Genomic DNA, 11,657 nt, shown 5'->3' with positions numbered 1-11,657 from the left:
GGGTTAAGGATTCCACCTATAGTCTTATGCAATGCAGAGGCTCCACAGGAAGCCTCCTGCACTGGGCAAATTATAGCCCATTTTAGGTATTCTAATCAGTTATCAGGCTGTGAACCTCAAGGTCAGCAGTTTGAAACTACCAGCTGCTCTGTGGAAGAAAGATGAGGCTTTCTGCTCCAGTAAAGATTTACAGCTTTGGAAAACCTGTATAGGGTTGTTATCAGTCAGAACCGACTTCATGCATATAACAACAACAAATCAGTTACAGGGAGAAGACAGACTTAAAAGCTTTCTATGGTGATAGTTCTCACTATTGCTTTCTCTCCCCCTCCAGTGTCTATTTATAATGGCATACAAGGGAAACCAAGATTCAAAAGACAGTCAAGCATCTTAACATTGTTTCTCCCCTTTTCCCCATTCCAACCATGTCTCAATCCCTGTATCCTAGAGCCCTTTTTTTTATCAAGGTTGTGCATTCATCATTATTTACCTCTGTCCCAGTTAGCCCATGCAAACCTGCCTAATGGGTCTCCCATCAACCTTGTTTTTCCATTCCCCTCCCCTTTCTTGTGTATTGCCCCCTCTCCAGTACCCAAACTATCCTGTGTCTATTCCCTATCCTGTGTTCCACCTTCCCCTCCCTCCCCTCACCCCAATCCCCACATCCCAGTAAGCAGCAAAGTACCCCCCCATTAGTATATGGGTTCTTTTTCTTAGTCTTTTATAATAGCAAAGCATATGTATATGAGGATAATGTGGAAACATAGAGTCCTAAAATATTATTTTTCTTAATATCCATGATTAAGAAGTCAGATACCCAAACTTGAGCCTAGATTAAGTAGAGGGGAAGAAACGTGATTCTCTGTGAATTCGAAATTCGTTATCCTCCTGTCCTGATTTTTGATGAGATGATCAAAATCAAAGGTTGTGTTTCTGCCAGAAGATCAGTTATTAAAAAATTATGACTAAGAGGTTTCAGTAACCAAAGAAATCTCTGCTTATGGTGACCTTTACTCTTCTATTCCACTTCATTACCTTGCTTCTGAAAACAATGAGACATCAACAAAAAAGTCTAGACTAAGTCCCAGCATCAGGCATAATTGTGGGAAACTTTTCCTATCTTATATCTACACAACCACAAAGGTCAGTAAATGAGCATGTCAGATACCAAGTTCACAGGCTCAAAGGGAACAACCAACAACTTGTGTTCAAGGTACCAGGTCCCAATGGAGACAATTATCAGACTTGGGATAAGAACTCAGTTGGATTCCTGGTGCTACTCCCTTGTTTAGGTAACAAATAAGCCATGTTAACGACTATGTCTCCATCTCTACGTATACCTTGGTGTGAAGGTAAACAAATATGAGAACATAAATAAGTCTGGAAAACAGTAATCCTGACTGAACTAAGATACAAATGGTATAAAGGATTAGAAAACACTGTGAAAGGAGAGGAGATTAGAGAGGCCGGAGTAATTTCCACGAGAGACTTCAAAAACAATGCTCAAATATCTGTGTTTCAGCCATAGTACTAATTGACTGCTGGGCTTTACACAAGTTCCTTAATCACTCTGTGCCTCAGTTTCTCACAAGAACAACAGAAAAAAATGGCACACTCCAACTGAATCTATATGTGTTTATCCATATTTGATAATATAACCATATAAGGGATAAATTTCATTAGCAGCTTCTATATTAAAAAATTCAATCATTCAAAATGATTTATTTCATTTCTAGTGTAAGTCTAATGGAGTCCTGATGTGGTGCTGTAGGATAAGTATAGGACCACTAACCACAAGGTCAGCAGTTCAAACCCACCAGGAACTCCTCAGAAACCTTATAAAGGGATGCTATGAGTCTGAAATGACTCAACAGCACATAACAACAACATATGTTCAATGGGCGTCTTGGTGTGCTGCTTCAGGATAAGCAATGGACTGCAAACCACAAGGCCAGCTGTTCAAACTCACCAGCCACTCCTTGGAAACACTATACAAAGTTGCTATGAGACAAATTCAACTCGATGACAATTAACAAAAAACAACAATTATGTCCAATGGAATCCAACATGGCATAAATGGTTACGTGCTTGACTACTAACTGAAAGGTCATCAGTTTGAACCCACTTGAAGGTGGCTCAGAAGAAATGCCTAGTGATCTGTTTTTGAAAGGTCACAATCTTGAAAACTCTATGGAGTTCTACTCTACACACATAAGGTCGCCAGAACTGGAATTAAGTTGGTGGCAACTAGCTTGGGTGTAAATGTCTGCTACTGTGTTAGCCACCATGGGCAACGTAAAAAAACAAAACCACCAAAAACTGAATGTCTGCCCCTGTTCGAGTCTGCATAATAATATATTTGTATAAATCATGTCCAGAGTGTGATAGCTGGTGACAGAGAAAGTTCAGAGGCTGGGTGTGATTGCAGCTGGTGCCCTCTCCCTACTAGATATCTTACGACTAGAAACCCACAAACCCAAACATTTCACTGCTCTGGCTGTTCTACGAAAGAGTTAAAACCATCATCAAAGATGAGCAGTTTCCTTGAGCTCAGCTGTCTGCTGTGAATGAGAGTCAGAAATGACATCTGTCACTGCAGATGACACTGGCTGTCAGAAGCAATTGCATCTTCAAGAAAAGATGAAGAAAATTCTTCCTGCATGCTCCCAAGTGAGTACGCCAGGTGTAATTGTTATGCAAGAGGGGACTTTTCAAGTCAGTAGCTAAAGCAGAGCTCAGAACAACTTGGAGTGGAGCAGACTTAACCATCAGGTGGCTGGCAACTCTGTTTTCTGGAAGAGTGTATATTCTTCTCCAGTGAGTATGAACCTTATTTGTATCCAGTAGTGCAAAGATCTTTGTTAGGAAAAGGTAAATGCATGGGAGTCTACTGTTTATGCCAACCTAAAATTCATCAACTCCCATATTTGTTAGTAGTATTCCAACTGTCTCCAGAAAACCACTCTTCCCTGTGTTGATATGATGTGATTGCGGGGAAGGGGACACTGGTCTGGCTCCTAGAATAGCCCATCCTCTTCACTTTAACGATTAGTTGAGAAATGGGGACATAAAACATGCTAAGCCAATGTTCAACTAGCACTCACCCCAGTATCTGACCTCAAACAACCAAGAAATAAGGCAACCCAGTTCTGAACTTAAAACTGGAGCTAAGGATGGAGGTGCCAATGGCCAGCTTGGTCATGTTCTCAGTAGAGGCCATCTGAGAATGGATGCAACACAGAGCAGAGAAGCCAGGAGTCACTTCTGACTCATAGTAACCCTGCATATAGTTCTAATACTGTAAATCTTGACAGGAGAAGAAAACCTCATGTTTCTCCTATGGGAGAGCTAGAAGATTCAAATTGCTGACCTTGCTGTTAGTGGTCCAATGGATAACCCACTATGGTACCTGGGCTCCTTATGCCTAAAGTAGAACTAATTAATTTCTTAAATGAATTTGAATTGAGTTGTTTGTACTTGCAATTGAGAGAACTATCATTACAGATGTTATCCATCTGATCACTACTAGGTCAAGTAATTTGTTGTTGTTGTTGTTGTTGTTGTTAAGTGCCATTGAGTCAGTTCCCACCCACAATGATCCTGTACAGGGTTTCCGAGGAGTGGATTGTGAGTTGGATCATGGAGTCCACTGCTTATCCTACAGTGCCACACCAAGACTCTAGGTCAAGTACTTTAGGTTGCAGGAATGGCAAAAAATTGTTTTATTCAGTCTCTTACTAGACCAGTTGGAGTGCTGGTGTGGTGCTTTGGATAAATGTCCTGCATGGCAAGGTTGGTTTGAACCGTAAAGTTGGTGGTTCAAGCTCAACAACCACTCCTTGGAAACCCTACACATGGGGTCACTATGGGTCCGAACTAACTCCATGGCACTTAATAACAACAACTACACTAATTACCATTTTCACTGTTGTTGTTAGGTGCCATCAAGTAGGTTCCAATTGAAAGAAACCCTATGCACAAAGAAAAAAATCCTGCCAGAGTCTGCACCAGCCTCAGAACTATTTTTATGTTTGACCTCATTGTAGCTACCACTGTGCCAGTCAATGTCATTAGTGGTCTTCCTCTTTCTGCTGACTTTCCACTTTGTCAAGCATGATGACTTTCTCTAGGGATTAGCACCTCTTGAAAACATGCCTCAAGTATAAGAGGCAAACTCTTGCCATCTTTCCTCTAAAGAGCAATCTGGATGTACTTCTTACATGACAAATTTGTTTGTTCTTCTGGCAGTCCATGGTATGTCCAATACTCCTCAACAATACCATAATTTAAGTGCAATGATTGTTCTCAATATCCATATGTAATGTTTTATGTAAATATATATTAATTTTTTAAAAGTTAATTATTTACAGTGTACTTCAGGTAATGTGATCCAGTAATGGACACTATGACTATCTTCTCCCTCCCGTTGCTACCATGTCAATTTCAACTTGTGGCAACCCATGTGTGTCAGAGTAGAACTGTACTACATAAGGTTTTCAATGACTGATTTTTCTGAAGTCGATTTTCAGGATACTTCTGGTAGATTCAGATCTCCAGCCTTTTCATTAGTAGTCGAGCACTTTGTTTGCACTACCCTGAGATTATATGATAACTTCATTTGGACAGTCTCAAAAGCCTAAAGTTGAATCTCTTCATGGATGTGAAACCCAGATACAACTATATTTTTCTCTCCCAAATTTCACTTCCTTTCTCCACACCCCATGATAGACCTATATCACCAGAAAAGGAATTTATATGTAAAGAAAATATGTCACCAACCATTTATTAACAAGCTGTATATGTATAGTTATTTATCAGATTCTTTTTTGCTTCGGTTAAAAATAATTATGTAGTATTGTATAGTCCTGTGGTAGCACTATAGGATAAGCTACAAGGTCTTTGGTTCAAATCCATCAGAAGCACTTTAGAAACTCTATACAGAGTAACTATGAATTGGAACAGATTCAACGGCACTTAACAACAACAACAATACAGCTCACAGGAGCCCTGATGGAATTGTGGGTTAGGCATTGAGACACTAAGCTCAGTTAAGCAGTTCAAACCCACCAGTCACTCCAAGGGACCAAGATGAGGCTGACAGCTCCTGTGAAGAGTTAGTCATGGAAATCCCATGGAGAAGTTCTACTCTGCCCTCACAGGTCAAAGCCAGAATCAACTAGATGGCAATAGGTTTGGTTTGGTTTGGAACACAGTTCAGGCATCTTTTCATTTCATTTACCTAAAGCAAGTCTACCTGAGTTGCAGAGAAACAGAAGGCATATTACGGTGGGAACTTCATTCTCTCATAATTGCACAATGCACAGAAAACACATCTTTTTCTGAAAGAAGACAAAGGTTTTGTTGAACATGTTTGAGATCGGAAGATTTCCTGGGTCCACAAATCCTGCTGCTGTACTCCTGACCTCCCTCCCTCTCTTACCTGAGGCTTAGCAAATGCCCTGAGCCCCCTCTAGTCCACAATACAGACAGTTCAAGCTGAATTACTGCAGTATGAGCTATTGATCCTAGGGCAAGCTCTCACGCCAAGTCCGATCCCAGTGGGACCTTGCTGAAAATGACATATCTTTAAATGATAGGAGTGAAGGAGAATTTAGGTGTTATCTAGTTCGATGCTTCTATCTATAAATGCCTTCAATCCTTTTGGGACTGTTCAAGAAACTCCGTTTGTCAGACAACTTTGGCCAGACAGATTACCCTGAAATAGTACACTGTGGGGAAGGATTAGCCACGATCCCCATCTCTGGTATTCAGGAAAATAAATCATTAAGTATTGAAGCTATCTGACATTTCCCTAGTTGGGGGAAGAGGAATAGCCACAGTTCCAGGTCTCACTATGAATGCTTGTGTTCACCTACTGCCATGGAACTGATATTCTGACTCATAGCAACCCTTTAGAACAAAGCAGAACTGTCCCATAGGGTTTCCAAGGCTGTCAATTTTTATGGGAGCAAACAGCCTCATCTTTTTCCTGGTGCTTATATTAGTTTAACAATAAAAATTTTGTGAGATGTCTGAACTCTGTAATCTCTGGTCCTTGTGGATTTACTGAGAATCCACTAAGAACACTATGCTATCTGACTTGTCAAAAGAAATGGAAAACCTGGTTAATCTTTAAGAAACAAATAAAAACCAGAGTTTCCAGCCTATTCAGTTGATGTTTGAAAGTGAGCACTATCTCAATCTGTGAAATCACTTAATAAATTGAACATCTCCATGCCAGTGCAAGGAGTTTTCATCAGAATTCCAAGCACTTTTTTCTTTGATAATGTGATACAACCATCCTGTGAATAAGAAAAAGTGGGAAAGTGATTTGTAAGCCTTAGGGCAGACAATGAAGCATTTATGATCTATTCTCTAAGATAAATCTTTTGAAAAAAATATTAAGCATGCCTATGTCTTACTCTCTCATACTTAGGACATATTGTCAGGAGGTATGTCACTGGAGAAGGATATCATGTTTGGTAAGGTGGCAGGTCAGAGCACAAGAGGAAGAGCCCCAGAAAGATGGATTGGCCAACTGGCAGCATCAATAGGCTCAAGCGTGGCAACAATTGTGAGGTTGGCTCAGGACCAGAAAGTGTTTTGTTCTGTTTTTCATAGGGTCACTATGAGTTGGTACCGACTCAATGGCACCTAACAACAACAACAATGTCTTGCTGAAACAAGCTCTGGTGGCATAGTGGTTGAGTAGGGTTACTGCAGAAACTACCAGATGTTCCGTGGGAGACAGATGAAGCTTTCTGCACCAGGAAAGATTTACAGCCTCAGAAACTCTATACAGAGCTGCTCTGAGTTGTAAGCAACTCATGGCACATCACCACCACCACCGTGTCTTACTGGAAGTCCCTAAGAGCAACATATTCTGCTGAGAGGAATTGTAAATTACCTTCCTTGATGATTTGCCTATCGATTAGTATCTTTTTTATTAAACAAAAGGTACTTTGTAAAGTTATTTAAGTTTATCATAATTCTTCAGCAGCTGGCCCATTCAATTTGATATTTGTCTATTTAATGCCTACCACAGCCTCGGCTGCAACCATACACTGACAGAGAACTTCCAGAGAGGTTCAAGTCAGATTCAGAAGAGGACATGAAATGAGGGATATCATCAGGGATGTCAGATGGAATTTGGCTAAAAGCAAAAAGCACCAGAAAGACATTTACCTGTGACTTACTGACTACGCAAGGACCTTCAGTTGTGTGGATCATGACAAGCTATGGACAACATTGTGGAGAATGAGTGTTCTGGAACACTTAATTGTGTTCATGAGGAACCTGTACATAGACCAAGAGGTAGCTGTTGGAGCAGAACAAGGGAACACTGAATGATTAAAAATTAGGAAAGGTGTGTGCCAGCATTGTATTCTTTCACCATACTTATTCAACCTATTCGCTGAGTGACTAACTCGAGAAGTTGGATTATATGAAGAAAAACATGGCACCAGGTTAAGAAGATGGTTCATTAACAACCTTCGATATGCAGATAATACAACCTTTCCTGCTGAAAGTGAAGAGGACATAAAATACTTACTGATGAAGACAGAAGATCCATAGCCTTTGGTGTGGGTTGTACCTCAGTGTAAAGAAAACAAAAATCCTCAATAAACAACATAAGTATAAATGAAGAAAAGATTGAACTTGTCAAAGACTTCATTTTACTATGATGAACCATCAGATACACTCTTGGAAGCAGCAGTCAAGAAATCAAACAATCTATTGCATAGGCAAATCTGTTGCTCAAGATCTTTTAAAGTGTTGAAGAACAAAGATGTCAGCTTGGGAAGTAAGGTATGCCTGACCCAAGCCATGGTATTTTCAATAACCTCATATACATGAGTTAGACAGTGAATAAGGAAGAATAGAAGAATTGATGCATTTGAGTTATGGTGTTGGAGGAGAATATTAAAAGTACTATGGACTGCCTAAAGAACAAACCAATCTGTTTTGGAAGAAGTACAGCTAGAATGGTCCTTGGAACTCAGGATGGCCAGACTTCATCTCTCATACTTCAGGAATATTATAAGGCAGGACCATCCCTGGAGAAGGGTGTCATGTTTGGTAAAGTGGAGGGATGAAGGAAAAGAGGAAGACAGACCCCAAAGAGATGGATTGGCACAGTGGCAGTAGCAATGATTGTGAGGTTGGTGCAGGACCAGACAGTGTTTTGTTCTGTTGTGCACAGGGTCACTGTGAGTCAGTATCGAATTGATAGCACCTAAAAACAATAAAAACAACACCCTTGGAAACACTTGGGAGCAGTTCTACGCTGTCCTATGGAGAGGCTATGAGTCAGAATCAACTCAATGGCAGTGAGTTTAGTTGCAGATAAAGAACCCTAGTGACACAGAAGGTTAAGGTTGCTAACTGAAATGTCAGCAGGTTCAAGTCCACTATGTATTCTGTGGGAGAAAGATGCTGTGGGAGAAATATGCAGTAGTTTGCTCTGGATAGATTTATATAGCCTCAGAAAACTGGATGCAGTTCTACCGTATACTATACGATCATTATGAGTTGGCGCCAACTCAACAGCAGTGCATTCGTTTTTTATTTTGTTAAATACAGGGCTTCAGTCTGTATCAGAACTCCAGGTACAGCACTGTAGCATCAGCACTGGAGTGCGAAGCATAAGGTCAGCAACAAAAACCCACCAGCTGCTCCCTCGAAACCCTCTACAGGGTTGCTATGAGTCAGAACCAACTCGACGGCACTTCACAACAACAAATGTTCCTATCAAGGAGCCCTGATAGTAGAGTAGTTAAAGCACCTGGTGGCTAACTGAAAGGTCAGTGGTTTGCGTGCACCATTTCTTGGTGGGAGAAAGCGGCGCTAGTCTGTATCAGTTACCAGCTTGAAAACCAGCTTGGAGCAGTTCTACTCTGTCCTATGGGGACATTAAGAGTTCAAACCCACTCAAGGGTATCAGGTTTTGGTTACATGTCTCTGTCAGGAGTCTCTGAGTGAGGCAAACCATTAAGCACTTGACTACTAACCAAAAGGTTGACAGTTTGAACCCACCCAGAAGCACCTTGGAAGAAAGACCTGGCATTCTGTTACCTTGAAATCCTACGGAACACATGAGGTCATTGAGTTAAGACTGACTTGATGTCAACTGGTTTATAGTTTTTTTGTGTGTGGATACGTTCTTATCAGAGTACTAAGGACAACAGAGGGTAAAGCCAAGAAAGACACATTTGTCAAACTCAAATAAATTACAGTCTAATAGTTGCATTTCAACCAAGAATGTAAAAGGCTATATTCCAAAAATAGATGTCCCAAATGCATTTAGGAATTTGAGAGATGAAGAGCTGCTGCGATGGAGATGAGCAGAAAACATTTTAGTTATGGAGGTTTATATAACATAGAACTGGAAGGATGGATAGAATATTGACAGGTAAGAACACAAGATTGTTCAATCAGAATGAACATGAATAAGGACACAGGGAATTGAGAGGTAGGGTACTTTCAGGAAAAATCAAGTAATCCAGTTTGGTTGCATCATAGCAAACCCATTGGGAGATGGAAAATGGTAAAAAACAACGAGAAAGCAACAGCAAAAACTGATATTGATACTGGGAACTAACAAAAGATTTACTGAGCTAGGAATACTTCTAACTGTTAATAATACTCAATTATAGGATGCCTGAGGAAATGTGCATTCTTATACACTGTTGCTAGAAAGCTAAGCAGATGTATTCTTTCTAGTGTTAGTTTCAATAGCAATCAGTAGAAGCCCTCTCCTACAAAAGGTACCTAGGAATTCCACATATAGAAATTAATTTCAAGAGAGAAGTAAGGAAATGCACCAAAACGTATGTACAAAAATGTTCAGTGATGTTACTGCTGTTGGTAAGTGCTATTGAGTTGGTTCCGACTCATAGCGACCTTGTATAGGATTTCTGAATAGCAGCTGGTGGGCTTGAACTGCCGACCTTGCAGTTCAAACCGGCTTTGTAGTCTAGTGCATTAATCCTGCAGTACCCCAACAGAATTCCAGTGTTCAGTGAAGCACTGTTTATAATATAAAAGAAATAGAATCATGATTGTACAACAATAGGGAACTGAATAATTATTGAAAAAGGAACTATTTAAAAATTAAAAAGCAAATACAAAATGATATGTTGTTGTTGTTGTTAAGTGCTGTTGAGTCAGTTCTGACCCATAGTGACCCTGTATAGGGTTTCTGAGGAGCAGCTGATGAACTTGAGCCGCCGACCTTGCAGTTCAAACTGGCTTGGCAGTCTGGTGCATTAACCCACAGCGCCATACCAGGACTCCACAAAATGGTATAGCACAGTAGAAAACCGTATGGCAGTTCCTGAAAACATCAACAACTAAAAATAGAACTATCACACGATACAGCAATTTGACTGCCAGGAACATACCCAGTGGACTTGAAAGTAACAACACAGACGCAAGTACACCAGTATATCACAGTTCACTGTAGCAGTACGCATAACAGCCAAAAGGTGGAAACAACTTAAATGCCTATCAATGGAGGAATGAATCAACAAAACACAGTATATATAAACAATGTAGTACACACATACATACAATGAAATAGTACTCAGTCAGAGATATACAATTTTTATACATCCTACAACTTGGATAGAACTTGAACACAAGCATGGGAACTTGAAGAAATGGGAACGAAAATGCTGCTGTAACACTGAGGGACCGTAACCAATGTCACAAAATAAACCATGTCTAAACCATCGAATAAAACACTAATTTGCTCTATAAATTTCATCCCAAACTTTGAACAATTAAAAGTTAAAAAAAAACATTCAAGTTCCTGGAAAGAGGGAAGCATAAAAGCCGTCCTTCTCCAACAATTGTTTTGACCAGTGGCATCCCTAAAGGGCTGGATTAAAGGCTTAGCTTTGTTTCATCTCAAATGAAACTTTACTAGGACAGTGATGGCTACTCTGGGGTCATGTGATGAAAATGCATTGGCCTCCACTGCCTGAGAAAAGGACAGTATTACTGCATCTTCAGTTTATACCTCTCATTCCACCCCCCACCCCCCGCCCAGCTAGTTGGTAAGGTGGAGGGTCAGAGCAAAAAAGGAAGACCCCCAGTGAGATGGATTGGCAAAGTGGCAGCATCAATGGGCTCAAGAGTGGCAACAATTATGTGGTTGACTCAGGACCAGGCAGTGTTTCATTCTATTGTCCATATGGTCGCTGTGAGTCTGCACTGACTTGAGAGCACCTAAAAACAACAACAAAATGCTATTTCAAAAGTCCTCCTATGGCATTGTAGGTTAATGCACTGTAAAGTCATTTAAATTGCAAAGTTGGCAGTTCAAGCTCACCAGCAGCTCCTGGGAAAACCTATACAGGGTCACTGTGGGTCGGAACCTATTTGATGGACTTAACAACAACATACTATTTGAACAGCAAGCTTGACAGTTCAAACTTATTGGTCACTCCTCAGAAACCTTATAAGGGGTCTCTATGAGTCAGAACTTACTGAATGACATTTAACAACAACAACAACATTCTATTTGAAAGGAGCTCTGGTGTCATAGTGGGCCGGGAGGTGGGCTGCTGACTGTAAAGTTGGCAATTTGAATCTACCAGATATCAACTCAGGAGAAAGATGAGGCTTTCTGTTTGTGTAAAGATTTATAGCCT

Source organism: Chrysochloris asiatica, unplaced genomic scaffold (genome assembly GCF_000296735.1).
Source record: "Chrysochloris asiatica unplaced genomic scaffold, ChrAsi1.0 scaffold00046, whole genome shotgun sequence".
In the NCBI taxonomy this organism is placed as follows: Eukaryota; Metazoa; Chordata; class Mammalia; order Afrosoricida; family Chrysochloridae; genus Chrysochloris; species Chrysochloris asiatica.
The sequence above is the reverse complement of the archived record's forward strand: the minus strand, read 5'-3'. Positions refer to the sequence as shown.